This window comes from Marmota monax, unplaced genomic scaffold (assembly GCF_021218885.2).
Source record: "Marmota monax isolate L192 unplaced genomic scaffold, Marmota_monax_Labrador192_F-V1.1 WCK01_AAM20220418_F8-fsc00006, whole genome shotgun sequence".
In the NCBI taxonomy this organism is placed as follows: domain Eukaryota; kingdom Metazoa; phylum Chordata; class Mammalia; order Rodentia; family Sciuridae; genus Marmota; species Marmota monax.
In genome coordinates this window covers 4,943,533-4,960,915 of record NW_026693712.1, presented here as the reverse complement: position 1 = coordinate 4,960,915, position 17,383 = coordinate 4,943,533, and the positions used below count along the sequence as shown (strand labels likewise).

Below are 17,383 nucleotides of genomic sequence, written 5' to 3'. Positions count from 1 at the left end.
TATAGATGACTGTCCTTCCACTGTATCTTTAAAAGGCAGAGAGAAAGGATTCTGCTCTCTTCCTCTTCTTGTAAGGGCACAATTTTATCAAATTAGAGCCCCATAATTACTACTCCATTTAATCTTTATCACCTCCTTACAGGATTTATCTCCAAATACAGTCACATTGTTGGGGAATAGACAGATGAGGATGATGGGGACATGAGGTTAATAGAATAATTCTATAAAATGGGCCCATTGTGCTGATCCCCACATGCTTTCTTTTCCAAGAAGCAATTTACCTAGAGCCCTGCCTGGCCTAAGTGAACAGGATAGGTCATATTCCTCAGCAAACTAGCTGTTAACTGCAGGAGAAACACAGACCTAAGTTGACATCAATGGGAGGTGCCCAAGAGACTTTTGTGACCAGATCCTGAAACTCTGGGAGGTAAGGATAGTTCCTCCTAAACATAAAATCTGTAAAGATGTATGGTTAAGAATCCAATTAGAGCGGGTCAGCATGGACTGAGGTGACCTAGAGTTGCCATGGTAGTGGGGACTTAAAAGTTTGATGTCACCCTATTGTCAGTCAAAAGTCAAGGGACAGATCTGGGCAGGACTCTCTGGAAGCTTCTCTGGAATCCCCTATAAAACTGGAGTGCAGGAAAGACACATTGCCCCTCTCTTCTCTGAGAGGACCCACTTCTCCCTCCAGAGTGTCCCCTTTCCCTTTTGCTATGCATTCAATAAACTCATTTCTATACTCTGAGCAACTTGTCTGAAATCTTTCTGACCTATTTGCAGGAATTGGGGTTTGAGGAGGGGATCTTCACACTGCCTCAGTATCTCAGAAGGCCCCAGCTCCATAACAACATTGGGTGTTAGAGCTTCAATACATGAATTTGAAGGGGATGCAATTCAGTCCATAGGACTATGCTTCACCATTCAGAAAGGAAACTGTGATAGATCCCCTGTGCACAAGGAACTTACATTCTAGAACCAATTTATACTAGAGATAGATGAGCCTTCACGGTTTATGTAGTTTCTTCCTGCAAGCTCCAGGATTTCTTCTAGATGCAACCCAAGAATGGATCTTCTGCTGTAGTGTCAACTATTCACCCAATTTGTGGAAAGGGACACAAAGATAGAGTACTGAGGTAGCCTATGGCACTTTTGATAAGAGAATGCAAAGACATTACATTCAAACTGTGACTGTGTCCCCAGACAGAGGCTAGCTGTGCAAAAAGGTCCAGGGCATCTACCACATTCCTGATCCTCAGACTCCTAACACTGAAAGGGCAGTAACTCTCAGGTCAGGATGTTTCACAAGACTTCTTGATTTAGAGTGTAGAGGGAGCACTATCTTGAGGTTCTGCCCTAGCCAAGATCAAGACTTTGGCTTGTTAGGAGAACTCTGCTGTTTGCCTGAATTATAAAGGCAAGATTTGTATGCTAATTAATTCAGCAAGTTCATAGTCAGAATAGCATAGCATATTAAAGAGAGCTTAGACCTGAGAAATACAAGGATTATGGAATAGACTCACTAAACAAATCCTTTGGTAGAAATTAGTCAGTGACAAACAAAGAAAATTTCCTGAGCACCTGATATATGCCAGGTACTAAGTCCTTTTCATTTATAATCTCAATCCTTATAGTAACTCTATAAAGGAGTGACAGTCATTATCCCCCATCTAAATGATGAAGAAGCTGAAATATAGGATACTTAACTGGCTTCAGGACATACATCTAATAAATAAGCAAGTGAGCCCAAATGAGAAAGTCTGGTTCTAGAACCCACACTCTAAGCCATTATCCTATGGCACATCCATGCCTTTACTTTACAACTACATTTTTCCTCTGAAAGTAGCAATCAAAGCTTAAAATGTATACTAGAATGCACATCCCAGAAGACAGAACCGGTTTAAATATCACTCTATACCTAACATTTAAGATCACACAGAACATAGCTAATGCTGAGTACTTATTGACGAAATAAATAATGGGTTAAATTTAGTGAAATTACTATAATAGTCTCATCATTTTCTCCCCCATTTTTATTTCATTTTGTATTCTTGTTATCAATTGCAAACCTTTTCTATCTACTGACAGCCAATTTAAGCACTGGCAGACAGCGTCCAAGGATTCCCCTTCTTGGCTCCAAACACACTTCCAAACTTATTTCTTAATATTTTATTATACAAACACTCCACTGCCTGCTCCTGCCTGCTCCTGCCTTGGCCAACCCCCACCCCCTACCCCAGCCACATGCATTTCTACCAGTTCCTCTTCTCTCATCATATGAAGCTCATTTATCTTTCAAAGTTTCATCTCTTCTAAGAAGCCTTGTGTCAAGTTCAGTGATCTCCATTTTTTGAGATGGGTTCACCCAGAATGTATTATCTGTTTCTCATCCTTTTGTGTCTTCATAAACAAACTAATAATGTGGTAAAGGCAAGGGCCATGTCTTGCTATTTGTAGTATTCTCCCCAATATGCTATGAAAGCTTGCCTTATAGCAGACACATAATGAACTCAGAGCAACTGAACAGTGCAGGTACATCTTGCCTAAATGCAAAACATTTTCTTCATTTTTAAAATAAAGGTTAAAATATTTTTTCATTGAGATTAAATTCACATAACCTAGAATTTATCATGTTAGCCATGTTATGTAATAATTGTCACTACCTTCACTATCTAGTTCCAGAACATTTCCAACTCTGAAAGAAAACTGAACACTCATTCCCCATCTCTCACTTCCCCCAAGTACCTGCAAAACATGAATCTATCTTCTACTTGTAAAGATTTGCCTCTTCTAGCTATTTCATATAAAAGGAATCATAACCTATGTGGTCTTTGTGTTTGGCGTCTTTCATTTATCATTATCTTTTCAAGGTTCATCCATGTTGTAGCATGTATCACATTTTATTCCTTTTTATGACTGAATAATATTTCAATGTGTGGATATATCACATTTGGCTTATCTATTCATCAGTTGATGGGCATATGAGTTGTTTCTATCCCCTAAAATTATTTTTTGATATTTTGAATTATGCTTTTATGAACATTTATACACAAGATTTTTATGTGAACACCTGTTTCAATTCTGCTGTTATCTTGGGGAAACAAGTTCACACTAGCACCTCATCGAATTCTTTAGTCAAGATAAATAACTCTGGTAAAATACTATTCTCGCTAAAAAAAAAAAAAAATTATGCCCATGAGTGAATTTAACTGAATATTTTAAATTCCTTATAGTTTGTATTAGAGCCTACTCTTTCTAAATTCTGTTCTTAATTAATTTTATCTTATTTAAGCACTTGAATGATTCATTCATAAGAAGCATAAGCCAAACTGATTTACTAGATGTGTTAATTTTTCTTCCTAACTTAACATTATCTGGCATTAAATCATGACAAGCAATAATACTGGGAGCTTACTATGAGCCTACCACTATGCTAAATGCAACACTCGTTGAATTATATAGTACATTTATTTTCATGTAATGAAAAGAGATTCAGAGAACTTCAGGAATCTCCCCAAGATCATGAAGCTTTAAGGATTAAGGATGGGATCCCAACCTAGATTTCACATTGCCTGCAGTAAATGACAGAACCATTGACCAAGACCATCAAAATTTAGTCTCTTCAACTACAACTTTTAATCACATGTGTTTGTGTAGGCAACTTTTAACTTTAAAAGCCTATGCTCAAAAAGAGGTATACAGAGTGGATACTCAGAGAGGTGATAAGACATTCCAAAGTCAAGGGCCCCAAACTCTCCTTTGGAAAATAAATTGCTCCCATTTTCTCCATTTAAGTCTATCAGCTCCATATTATACAAGAAAACTGGAATGTTCTATGAATGCAATGACCCAATCTAGTAGTCCACCCAGTCCCACATGGATGAATGACAGGGGTCCTCTAGACAGAAAAAGAACCACAGGCTGCTCTGGGGCAGGAAGCATCATTTGGCTTCCAGGGTTGTTCTGCCTCATAAATGATGCTGCTGGAGCTCACTGTGGAGTTTAGCAAGTGACAGCTGAAATAAGTAAGCAATATCACTGTACCTCAATGAAAAAACAATGGGAGAAAAAAATGGGAAGCATTCCAAGTTAGACTTTAGGAGAGATGGCGTCTAAAGTTCCAGAAGGATATCCATGACCTAGAAAGCCTTTTCCTGCTTTTTTCTGGCAGATGACAATGAAGGGAGGATGGTGGAGAAGGAGATTTACAGCTTGGCCAACTCTGAGGGGTGCTTTGCTATAGATTCTAGAGGGGTTCCCTGACATTGTTGATCTCTAAGGCACCAGATTTGCTGCCTGCAAGAGTATAACAATGGCTTTAATGGTGCTGGCCCAGTGCTTTCTGACACTTAGCTCTTCTGGCTATGGGTGAACCCACAGATATTTAAAGCTCTAGTCCCTCTCAGACCCAACAGGATCCAGAGTACGAGGCAGATGGGGTTCCCAGTTGACCATTTCCCATCATAGCTAGCGTTCAATTCTATGTTGAACATAGGCTTTAATTTTTGAACTTTTTATTAAAGTCTGAGACGCATACAAAAAAGATACACAAATTTCAGCTGAACTGCTCAATCATCTTTCACAAACCAAACACATCCATACCACCAGTGCCCAATTACACCCAACAGTATCAGCAACCCAAAGACCCAACACGGGCACAGCTTTTGATTATGACAGAAATCTAAGTCTCAGCAAGCATCCTATGCCTAAAAGAGCATGTCATATTAAATGTGCTACCTGGGGCGTGAAAAACAACAAGAAGGAAAAAAGACCCGTGTAATGTTCCTATTTTTTTTTTCAGCTGCACCTATGCAGAATTTCAAGTATAGCACAGTGATCATCCCTCAGAGCATTGAGGGATAACCCCTAGAAATCACACAAACTGCCAAAGGAAAGGACCTAACGACAATGAATTGAAAATTAACTAATCAAGCTAGTGTTTAACACAGTCCTTTGACCACCTGTGAAGTCTTCATTTCTCATTCTCCACTTCAAAGGCATCTTATATCATTACCAAGCCAAATATCCATTTAGTAAGGAATAAACAAACTACAGGGGGCAGGAGGGTGGGAAGATGAGGAAGAAAACAAAGGCACTTGCCCCTTTGCAAGCCACTTGTTTCTCCTTCTTTAATGGATTTACAATGATAATCTATAATCAAGGTACAAGACAGACTTAATTATAAGGAGCTCTAAGTGACCTCCAACAAATCATATATTGCCCTCTCCTGGGTACAAACCTACTTAAGTCAAATACTTCCAGACAGGGAACATTTTATCTCAGAGACAAAAGGATGCCTACTGGCCCATGGACACCAGCTGCCCAAACACTCCATATAAATGGGCTCTCCGGAATCATCACATCCAGGAAAGGCCTTCCCCAATCTACCTAACCTAAGTTTATATTCTGTGCTGAAAGAAAGAAAAGGTAAGGAAGGAAAGAAGGAAGGAGAAGAGAAGAGAGAAATGAAAAAGGATCACCATGCCCACAGGGACTAGGGACTAAGTCTCTCTTTGAATGAAACCCAAAGGCAAGTTGAATGAATGACATACTTTTTTTCATAAAGGGAGTAATCAGGCTCAAAGAACCATCCTGTTCCAAAAGTCTGTGACCTTTGCAAAGGCTGTGACCTTGAATTTGAATCTTCTGACACAAAGAATGTATCCAATTGTTGAGCTCAGGATTAGATCTTCACAGGAAGTTTGCAACTCTCCCTCCAGGCTGGAATCCAATTTGGATATTGGGGGTGAGGAGTGGTATCTAAATGGCATCTAGAGAGTCCCAGCAACCTCATATCTATCCAAATCATATCAATAACTTTCTAATTAATTTCATTGTATTTGAACTCAAAAAATTCTCAGCTTCAATGCTACTATCCAAATCTAGATGTGGAAGGGAATTTTTTTCTACTTCATACGCACAATGACCATACCCAGAGCAAAGAACTTTGACTCTGAGGCTAAAAGCCTTGGTTTAGGTGAGCCCTCAGATCAGACCCCTGTCTGCAATAAACTTGGGGGCAGAAGAGATTGAGAAGTGCACCCATGCCTGTCATAGATAGATTGAGATATTTTTACTTTTAAAATCCAAGTAAAACTGCAATCAAATATGTCAGTGGACATGGCTGAGAACAATCCTTCCTTGGCCAAAGACCCACTAGAGTTCTTACAGCCTTGTGTCTTCCTAACACCATGACAGCACCTCCAAAACCAGCAGATTAATGAGGCTTCTACAGAGTTACTTTTCCCCTTCCCAAATCCTACCTCTGACACATTGCTGAAGTAGTTTAACTGCGGAAGGCCTTGACCTCCTTTCTTTGTCTCTCTGAATCAAGTGTGTCTGTTTCCTTGGGGCTACCAAGCTCAGTTGGACGGCCGGACGGCTGGACAGAGCAGAGTGGAGCATCAGCCAACCCCCGAACAATGGGTCCCTTTCTCTGGCTGTCACATGAAAAGCGTTGTGTTACAGCCATTGTCCCTCCAAGTAAGGAAGAGAGGCACGGGTTTTCACAGACCAGCTATTCTCTCTGATCCCCTCTGGCCAAGTCACTAAAATTTGGGGAAAATATGGGGGCTGGGGGAAAGCATACCTTTCAAATGGGGTGGGGTACTATAACCCTGACCAGGATTCTGGTGCAATCATGGACCATCTGCATCAATTAACCTGGTTAAAAATACACATCCCTGTTCCCACCCCATTCTTACCTACTGAATCGAAACCTAGAGAGACACCAGTATTTGTAGGTGATTCTCATGCCTCGGAAGTTTGAGAATTTGGACTGAACAGGTCCCTCTAACATTTCTAACCTCATTAATGGTCTTATGTTGTACATCTGTTTAAGTGACAAACCAGGGGTAAGGAGGATAGTGAAAGGGCTTTGCATAGGAGTACATTATATCATAGTTATCAAATCTTAGTGTGAGAGGCAAAAGAAAAAAAAACTAGGAAGAAGAGAGGTAAAAAAGACAAGGGCACCAGGGAAATATGGAAAAGGAGACTGGGACAATTTTAAAATGCTAATGGCTATTCAGAAGACAATAGGAGTATGGAAGGTGGGTCATCAATGAGCGAGAGAGGAGGGAGAGAGTTGAGGGAGGGCGCTGGAGCAATCTGGTATAGGCTGAGATCTACAGAGAATAAGGGACACTGAGAAAGTTCCAATGGCAGGGTGAACTTAAAAAATGCTTAATATTCTAAGTTTTAAGATATGAACCTTTCCCACAATTGCAAACATTAAAAGTAAACTCCCAAGCCACATGCTTGGTGGCATTTTATGAAGTGAAGGAATCAGAGTGATGTTCATGGTGGAGTGGAAGCCTTCATGATAAAAGAGATAGTATAGGGGCTGGGGATGTGGCTCAAATGGTAGCACGCTCGCCTGGCATGCGTGCGGCCCGGGTTCGATCCTCAGCACCACATACAAAGAGGTTGTGTCCGCCAAAAACTAAAAAAATAAATATTAAAATTCTCTCTCTCTCTCTCTCAAAAAAATCTTTCCTTTAAAAAAAGAGACAGTATAGTCATGTAGCAAAATAATCTTTAAACTTCATAACGACAAATATAAATTCAGATCCTAATGACACTAGAAAAAAACATGAGCTCTGTCTCCGTCCCTATCCCTAAGAATTCCCATAGTGATTGAAAGGAAAAACAGTTTCCCATTTCACACTCTCTCATGGAATGGGGTGGTGAACCTCTAGCCAATTTTTGCTTGAATCTCAATAAGGTGTCCCAAACCATCTCTGGTTTATATAATAAATAATGGCAGTATAACCTGAAGGGTATCTTTATACATTTAGTACTATGGGTAGGGGAAGAAACCGGTTGTACGAATCCCTAAATAATTTTCAGAAAACAATTCTCAACTGTTAACCCAGCACTCCTGTGTAATGGTTTAGTTACTGTTATTTGAAGTTGTCTTGCAAATTTGTGCCCACATATGTTGGCTGAGTCCATTCCCCTGCCTAAGATGCTCTATACATTGAAATCCTCTCTCCCACACTGCCAGGAAACCTCTGACGAGCACACAGAGCCATCTCCCTGGAATGAACTTCAGAGCAACTCTCAAAACTGCCCAAGTGACCCCTAATGCACCTAGTCTTACCTGGTCAGGTGTATTTTTTTTAACCTACATGTTTTCTCAAGGCAATAACTTCTTGTTAATTACACATAGTATTTACCCCTGTGCCCTGTATACCTAATAAATATCTGATGGAGAAGGAAAAACACAAACCTCAAACCAATTAATTTCTTAAAGAACCAAAGTCACATTTTGTCATCAAGTTCTCATCCAAAATTTGAGAAGGCATCCCTCAAGATATCAATAGGATGGGTACTTAAATTTTTTGTTTTAATTAGAGGACTAATCTCCTGGCTCAAAACAAAGATTTCATAGTTCTATTTCATTCCCTAAGAAACAAGTTAAATTTGTGTATTTTGGTTTTCTTTTTTTATATTTATTTTTTAGTTTTAGATGGACACAATATCTTTATTTTACATTTATGTGGTTCTGAGGATCAAACCCAGTGCCTCATGCATGCTAGGTGAGTACTCTACCACTGAGCCACAACCCTAGCCCCTGTATTTCGGTTTTCAGTTTACTACGAACAATTTTTTTTAAGGGGCTGGAGGTACAACGCTGTGGTAGAATACATGGTTAGCATACAGGAGTGCCTGGGTTCATCTCTTAACACCAAAAACATTATTTTTTAAGACAAAAAATGAGTCTTTACCAAAAAGTATTTAAAAGGTCCACTACAGGAACTACCAGCTATGGCCATGCTTGAGAACCAGCCAAATCTGTACAGCTCATCTGCATAAGACATGAAGTAAATATCAAGGCACTTGGTGGGTCCCTACAATGGGGCCTCCTCACTCTCAATGGTAAGATGTTTTTAACAGATGTTACTCTCCTGCAAAGTATCCATAAAAATGAGGCTTTCCATACTGAAATTCCATTTTCTCTGTCTTAGAAGTAGGGAGGGGTACAATTTATTATCCTGTGGGCAGGAAACTGAGGTGGTTAAAATGCTTCACATAGTTTCTTTATCTAGGAGAATAAATTACTAGAAATGAAACCAGAGAGGAAATTGATAGAAATAATCGGTGATAATAACAGGATATATTATCACATTCACACTTTCAGGGTGGCTAATGGTACAGAGTATGCAGCATCAAACATGGCAACTTATTATACTTCTGCAAATGAAGCCCTACAAGGGAAGGTTAACATTGGTTTGGATCTTACTGTTTTCTTCATAGTGTGAGAAATCCTTTTATTAAGTCCCCTGAATTAATCCACTACAATAACTATGTTTAAAGAGAGAAAGAATGATCACATGAAATGATCACCTTTTAAGCTAATTTAAAAGGTGAAGAAAAGAGAGATAAGAGATAAATATAAAACCTGGGGAAATTCAGATACAAGGAAGGAAGGGGAGAAAGAGAGGGGGGAAGTAGGAAGGGAAAGGAGGGAGGGAAGAGTGGGTTAGGAAACCAGTTAAAAATCATGCAAACGTCCTGGCAGAAAATGATATGAGCTAACACTAAGGTAGAAAAAGTTCAATTTTGGAAACAATTTAAAAAGAAGACAAGTTGGCAGAACTCAATGAATCTAATGTTAATTCTTAAAACTAAGCTCATTTTTAAAACTACAATACACACACCATTGAGAACCTGAGTACAGGCAGTCCTTAAGATGGCTGTGTTAGGTTAAATAGTCTGGATTCTGACGATTGATGCTGCTACTTCCCCACCCTGTGTCACAGATACTCATAACCAGCCTGTAAAGGGACATTTCCTCTTGTTTATTTTAAGGTAGAGCTGCCCATCAGCTAACAGTTCAGTTTTTGTAGCATGACCATCTTTGTCTTTACCCTGGGAATTGTCCACTCACTTATTCAACTGTTTCAGCATATTTTCATTATTACAAAAAAAAAAAAAAATGGGGAATAGAAAAGTTAAAATCCTGAGAGTAATTATGAGAAGTATTTTTCTAATAAACTTAAGTGAGACAAAGATGAAAGTTATTACACATATCAAAATGGCAAATCCTTCAAAGCCAGCCTCAGCAATTTAGCAAGGAGCTAAGCAACTCAGTGAGAACCTGTCTCTAAATTTAAAAAAAATACAAAATAGGGCAGAGGATGTGGCTCAGTTGTCAAGTGCCCCTGAGTTCAATCTCCGGTACCCAACCCTCCAAAAATGGCAAAATTTTGGCCCAAATCAGACCTTTATTGAACTTGAACAGTTCAACCTTTTTAAATTAGGAGGGAATAATCAAAATTATAGAAATTTTAAAGAAAGTAGTATACACTAATTTCTGTGTCTCAGTGGCAAGGGTAATTAGAGATTTTGCAATATATTTGGCTGTCTAGGGTCATCATCCCTTATAACACACAGGCTATGCACAATCTTTGGACCTACTTTCAGGAATGCATCCTTTCAGGAAAGTAGGAAAGACAGTGTCAAACCAGTCATCATGTTTCTGATCAAATACACAAACACATGCAAGGTAAGATTTATTTTTATAAACTGAAAAGCATGAGGCAAAGTTGGTTATTTTTATTGGCATTGGCACTTGCATTCCCAATTCCCTGACACTGTCATTTGCAACCAAAAACATCTAAAAATATAAAGGCAGCTCTTTTATCATTGTGCCTGTCACAGCATGGAACATGGAACATTAATTCACTGGGATTTGGTGTTTCATATGTCCACTTGAAACAGTCTATCTTGTATTTTTTTACACTCCGGACTATTAAATTTGTAGATTATGTCTGGCCAAACTGAAAATTCTCTACTGCCTTCTCCACAAAACTTCATAGGTACAGGGTGACTGTCCCAAACAATTTGTATGCTAAGAAAATATCAACTATCATTCCCTTATTCGTTCTTCTCCCACACTCTCTAGACATTTATTATATAACTACCATGTGCCAGCCACTTGGACAAGGGCTTTCAATAAGGAACAAGGAATTCACCAATCTTTCAGAGATAAACATTCAGATAACAAGGTGATAGATTGCTATATAAAAGTTATCCACAAAGAGCAACAGGACTCATGAGATACCCCTGGGTTAATGTGAGAAAATGAGGAAAAGATCTAGCGGGAAAGTCTGATTTAAACTGTATCTTGAAGGCTACATGAGTAGTAGGTTGTTGGTTAGAAAAGAGGAACAAAGACATTTCCAGCAGAGAGAACAGCACACATAGGTCATAGAGGAGTGAAAGAGCACAATATATTTTGAAAACTCACAAGATCAAGATCTGTGGGGTCTGGGGGGCTGGAGAGGGTTGTAGAGAAACAACCCTCAGAAGAGAGTGCAAAGGGGGTCTCACGTACCACAATAGAGAGGGTGAGCCTTATGCTATAAGCCAGTGTTTCTCCAAACGTGATTCTACCAGATTTCACCTGTAGATGGGCTCAAAACACTGTTTTCTGGCCCTTGCATCTGGGATGAAGCCCTGGAATCGGTATTTTCAGCAAGCACCTGGGTGACACTGATGTTCATAATCCAAAGAGCTACCAATGATTTTTACAGGAGGCCATAATGTGATCATATTTGTATTTTAGAAATACACTTCTGGACAAAGCAGACCATCTTGAAGAAGGCAGATCCATGGCTGCTAAAAGAGCTTGAGGCTTGACTTTGCATTAGAACCACCTGGGGAACTTGTAAAATCATAGATTTTTCACACCTCACCCAAGACTCACTGCATCTGAAGCAAGGTGGAGGGGGCTAGGATTTATATGAGGCTGAACCACATGAAATCTCATTTTTTTAGCTCAAAAATTATCAAATATTGGCAATTTCTCATATCTCGATCCAATATTTTTAACAACACCTCATCCCCGTGTTTCTGATACACATCAACGTCTGAACATAGCTGATGAATTACAAGCAGAGCTAAATGCTTTCCACTTTTTATTAATTACCTCTGTCATTACTCATGATGATTAATGTGCCAAGATAGAAGTTTCATAATTTATGTACCTAAAACAGATGTTTAAAGAAAAATGGGGGAGGGGTCAAAAATGGCTACCAATGAGGTAAGGCAACCAAGTAAAGATTTCAGAGTAAGAAAGAACACTGAAGATTAGCCAGCTCTTTCCCCAACCCCAACACAAGTTTACACATGAGGAAACCAGTGTCTACATGCAGAAGCAACATGCTTATAGTCATACTGAATATTTTATTCAGTTCCTCAACAATATTACTTTCACATGCATTTTAAAAGCTATTGAACTAGGCACTGTGGCCTACACCTGTAAACCTGGTGTCTTGAACAATAGAGGCAGGAGGACCACAAGTTCAAGGTCAGCCTTGGAAACTTAGTGAGACCCTGTCTCAAATTAAAAAGGGCTGGTGACTTAGCTCAGTGATAAAGCGCTCCTGAGTTCAACCCCCACTACCAACAAATAAATAAAAGCAAAAGCTTTTCAAATCATTGTAGTTTAGAAGCATCTAGGATTTAACTTAAAGAGTGCTTAGCATCACATGAAGGAAACCCTAACATACTTGAAATGAGATGGAGGTAGTCATAAGACAAATACTTATGTGCATCCATTTTTAAAATCAAACCAAAGATCTTAAATAATACAAAATCTAGAACAGTGCTTGGAATATAACAGATGCTTAATAAATATTTATTGAGTGAATGAATGACCTCTAAAAAATAAGTTAAAGGAAGTATATTAATGCAAAGCGTTTCTAAGGAAGAGTCCAGGAGGTGAACTGAGTGTAGATTTCCCATCTCCTCACGGGTTCCAAGCACCCTTTCGTGTCCATTATCATTGGTGGTAGTGAAGCTCACAGAGGAGCAGTCTTTAAATCCCATCCAAATAGAAATAATAACTAACACTTACTGATAGCTCATAAAAGTTACTTAATAGCAATACACCCATAGATAACGCTAGCTCTATGCTAAAATAATAACTAGCACTTGCCTACTAGGAGTCAGGCTTGTCAGGACTTTGTGTACATTAACTCATTTAATCCCTGCAACAACCCTCTAGTGTAAGCACTGCTATTATTATTTTGATGTGGATGGAGAGGTTAAGTAACACAAAACCACACAATTGGAAAGTAGCAGAGTGGAGTGTTGAACCCAGGTGACCTGGTCCCCAGAGTTTACCAACCAAACTCTCCAACCCCTCTGTGGGAAACAAAAAGCTGCCTGCAAGCTAACCCCTTGTAGCACTCACGTCAGGAAGATGGCATTTCTGGATAATGAAATTTGGCCCTAGTCTTTTCATCCATAGGAATGAAACATGTTTTATTTGGAAAGACTATACACAAAGTGAGAGCCAGGAATCAACAAAATAAGGCAAGAAGAACCAAGAAGGACTGTTATTATCTGCCTTGACCCAGATGGTTATCACTGCCTATGAATAGAAATAATGACTAATTTGAGCTAATAAAATGCCAAACTTGGACTCCTCCCCTTAAGAATGTGAGTCTTCATGTGAAGACACTTTCAAAAGATGCAGCAAATAAGGAATTTAAAATAAAAAGACCAACACAGGATAAATGTTTTCAAAATAACTAACTATGGCTTGAAGAACTGTCCTTCCAGCACTCCCTGAGGAGCCTAGCGTTCTGAGTAGAACCCTCTGGTACAAGCCATCCAGCCTGACACCCCTAAAGAACACTGAGAATGCAGGAATGGGGAGCATCCTGCAAGCCTGATGAGTTAACTGCACAACCTGAATATCAAGTACTAAAGAAAGAAAAGTTTAGAAAACAAGTCAAGATCCCAGAGAAATGAAGCAGATCTAAAAAGAAGGGCCCAGTTGAAATAGCTTTTCATTCCAGGATTCCAACCCCACCTCCCCAGTCTCCCTTCATCCAGCTATGTCACGGGTCAACATGAAACAAATACAGGCTAGGCAATATAAAGGCAGAAATTATGCAAAATAAAATGCATACTGGAGATGTCTTCCCAGGAAAAAAAAAAATACTTTTAAGAATTCCCTACACTTTCCCATAACAACAAACCATAACAACAAACTGCTGAGACGCACATAAACAACCCCAGACTGCGCCCAATTCACCCCACTTCACATCGTACTAGAGTATCCTGGCTGAGGGATAGGTGCCCTGTGCCCATAAGAAGGCCCCCAGAGTCCGGCCAAGTCCAATGGCCTCTACAGTTGAGTTTGCCTAACTCTTACCCAAGTCCCAAGATCTTGAGATTCTCAGCGCAACCTTTTCCCCCACGGCCTTCGCTCAACGCCAGCCAAGATACAAAATCTGTTCCAAACCCGCGCAGTTAACCTCCAAGCAGTGTCCCAGAAGAAAGCAATACTTGGGAGTCTTCGCTTAGGCGCAGAGGTGGGAGGCGCGGGAAAGAGGTAGGTCGCAAAGTGTTTCCAGACACTGTGTTTTTCGCACCGGAGAAAGTACTCGCGACAAACTTGAACAAGGTCTTCCCTGTCTGGCCCGAGATGCTGGAGGAGGAGGAGGGGAGTAACCCGAGCCGGGGCCGGGATGCGCGCAGTTGCCGCTGCTGCAGCTGCTGCCGCCGGGGCAGTGGCCGCTGAGGGGGTGTCGTTTGGCGCCGCTCTCGGTCCCTATTGCAATAGACAGAATCCTTCTGGCGGGACTCCTTCACCCGGGTCGCAGTTCTCCCCTCTCTGAGCAGCTTCCACCGCTTCGGGTGACCCCGCCAATGGCCGGGTCACGAAGTTGGCAAACCTTTGGGGTCGCCTCAGTGGTTGAACGAAGTGGTGGCAGAGTGTGGTTCTGGTCTTCGTCCTGACCCACTTTCAGTGCGAACCCCTTGTCGAAGTCCACGGAAGGTGTTCTATACACTCTCTAAGGATTTGGGGGACCCGGCCAGCGCCCGAGCGGCCAACTGGAGTGGACGGCGCGTCCCCACTAGTGTCAAGGGAGGGAGGGCAAGTAAGAGAATGAGAAGGGGCAGGTGGCCACGCGGTGCCACCGTGCGCTATGCAGCAGCAAAGTGGTTGTGAACGTAGGTCAGGGAGGTGGGGATGGAGGGCGGAGGGTGAGAGAGCCCGCTTTACAGAGGCGGGCGGGGAAGAAAACTCCCGGGACGCGCAAGAAAATCCCCCCAGGCCCTCTGCGAGGCCTCGCACGGTGATTTCTTGGGGAATGGCTCCCTCTGCCGACTTGGCGAGGAGGCCCCGGGAGACCAGTGATGGAATGTTCCCACCATGCAAATGCTTTATTCACTCAGTGGATTGGACGGGAATCTGCTTCTCAGACTGTCCACCTTTAGCTTCCAGACTGAAGAATTTCCCCAACTCTAGACGACCCAGAAAGATACCAGCCTCTCTAACTGCTAGAAAGTTCTTTCTTATTATTTCTTATACTAATTATACACACACCCCCTCCAAAAAAAAAAAAAAGACTGGCTTGGCCCCATAGTCACACCAAATAATCCTCTCCTACCAGGCTTCTTTTCTTCATGTTAATGTGAGCGCTCTCTCTCTCTCTCCCTCCCTCCCTCCGTCCCTCCCTCCCTCCGTCCCTCCCTTTTTTAAGAAAGATCTCAAGTGCATGTGTCCCTAGTCAGTAACCACTCCTGGCAAATAGTCTGGACTCCGATTTACGTTTGAATAAACGCATATAAAGAATGAATGAGCATATTCATCGTGTGAACAGAAATGAACATGTTTGAAACCTATCCGTATCCTCCTGGCTCTCCCCTGGAAACACACTGGGGAAGACCGTTTCTGCGGGTGAGGTAGTTGGTTGGTTTAGAGACGTCATTGCCGGTTCTCTGGTAACAGTACCTACGTTTGTCTTTGGGTTACCACATCTGCCACACAGTACAGTCTAAGTGGGAAGGTCGTTTAGGATGGTTTGGTTTTGCCCTGCTCAGAAGTGGGCACCTCACCTAAACTAGCCCCTCATGCCTTCCCTGCCAGAAACCTGAAAGTTGATCAGAAAAGTCAAAGAGAGATCAACCTAGAGCTGATTGATCCATATCAAGGATATCAGTAAGTAGTTTATTACCCAAAGTCATCCTGTTTTTGCTTTATAAAATTTGTTCTCTGCTTTCCTTTGGATGTTTTAATTGGCTTTATTGGAACAAAATTAATGTACATTCCATATATTCTCATATGAAGTGCACAATCTGATGAGTTTCCAACAATGTTCACACCTGTGACCACTACCCCAATCAAGATAATGGACAATTACATTTCCCCTAAGATGCTCTTTGAAGTCAATCCTCCACCTCATACCACTCTAGGTCCACTGAGTTATTTTTATAACTACAGATTTATCTTTTCCAGAATTTCATGTGAATAAAATAATATTATGCATATTCCTTCATTCGGCATGTTTTTGAAATTTATCCTGTTGTTTTGCCTGTATCCAATTTTTTGATCCTTTTTATTGCTGAGTTGTACTCCATGAGTACAACACCATTTGCCCATTTACCAAATGTTGATGGACATTGAGGTTGTTTCCACTATAGGGGCATTATGAATAAAGCTGCTAGGAACATTCTTATACATGTTCTTTGTGGACATATGTTGTGGTTTCTCTTCTCTCATAGGAGTGGAATTAATAGTTCATACACAAATGTGTGTTTAACTGTAGAATAGACTGTTGAACAGATTTCTTAAATGGTAATATCAATTTACATTCCCATCAGCAATGCATGAGAGTTATTCTATATCCTCTGCAAAAACTTGGTATTTGCTCTTTTTATTTAGTCATTCTTTTGGCTATGTAGAGGTATCTCATTGTAATTTAAATTTTCATTTCCTTAATAGTAATAACGGAGAGCATCAAAAATGTTTACTACCATTAAATTTATTTTAAAAATTTATTTCATGTGCTTTTTTGACATTTGTTCTTTGGTAAAGTGTCCAAATTTTTGCTCGATCTTTAATTGAGTCATTTGTATTCTTGTTATTGGGTTAAAGGAGTTCTTTATATATTTTAAATACTAGGCCTTTGTCATACACACACACCCTCACACACACACACACACACACACACACACCCATATATATACATATTTCTTATAAGGTATCTTTCTTAAAGGTATCTTTCAAGCAATAGTTTTGCATTTTGATAAAATTCAATTTATTAATTTCTCTGTTTTGTGGTTGTACTTGTTATATAATCTGAATAATCTTTGCTTACTGCAAGGTCATGAACTAATATAAGTCAATTTTTGTGCATGGTATGAGGTAAAGACTGAGGTTCATTATTGTTAACATGCATATGCAGTTGTTTCCTCACTATTTGTTTATAAATTAACTTTTTTCTATTGAATGAATTTGCTACCTTTAGTGAAAATCAATTGACCATATGTGAGTGTGTTTATTTTTAGTCTCACTATTCCTTTCATTTGATCTATATTTTTATTCTTTTACCAATACCCTACTGACTTGATT

The 17,383-nt window shown here is 40.2% G+C and overlaps 1 protein-coding gene across 2 annotated transcripts in view; it reads right to left on the bottom strand.

Moving 5' to 3' along the window:
- Megf10 (multiple EGF like domains 10) overlaps nt 1–14,901 on the bottom strand; it is a 168,328-nt gene extending 153,427 nt beyond the window's left edge. Inside the window, exon 1 of one of the 2 annotated variants that reach the window (XM_058584209.1) lies at nt 14,177–14,901. The gene's annotated coding sequence lies outside the window, so the exon portion shown is untranslated. The remainder of the gene's footprint in view (nt 1–14,176) is intronic. The other variant, XM_058584208.1, reaches the window with a different exon arrangement.
- Between the last annotated feature and the right edge of the window lie 2,482 nt (nt 14,902–17,383).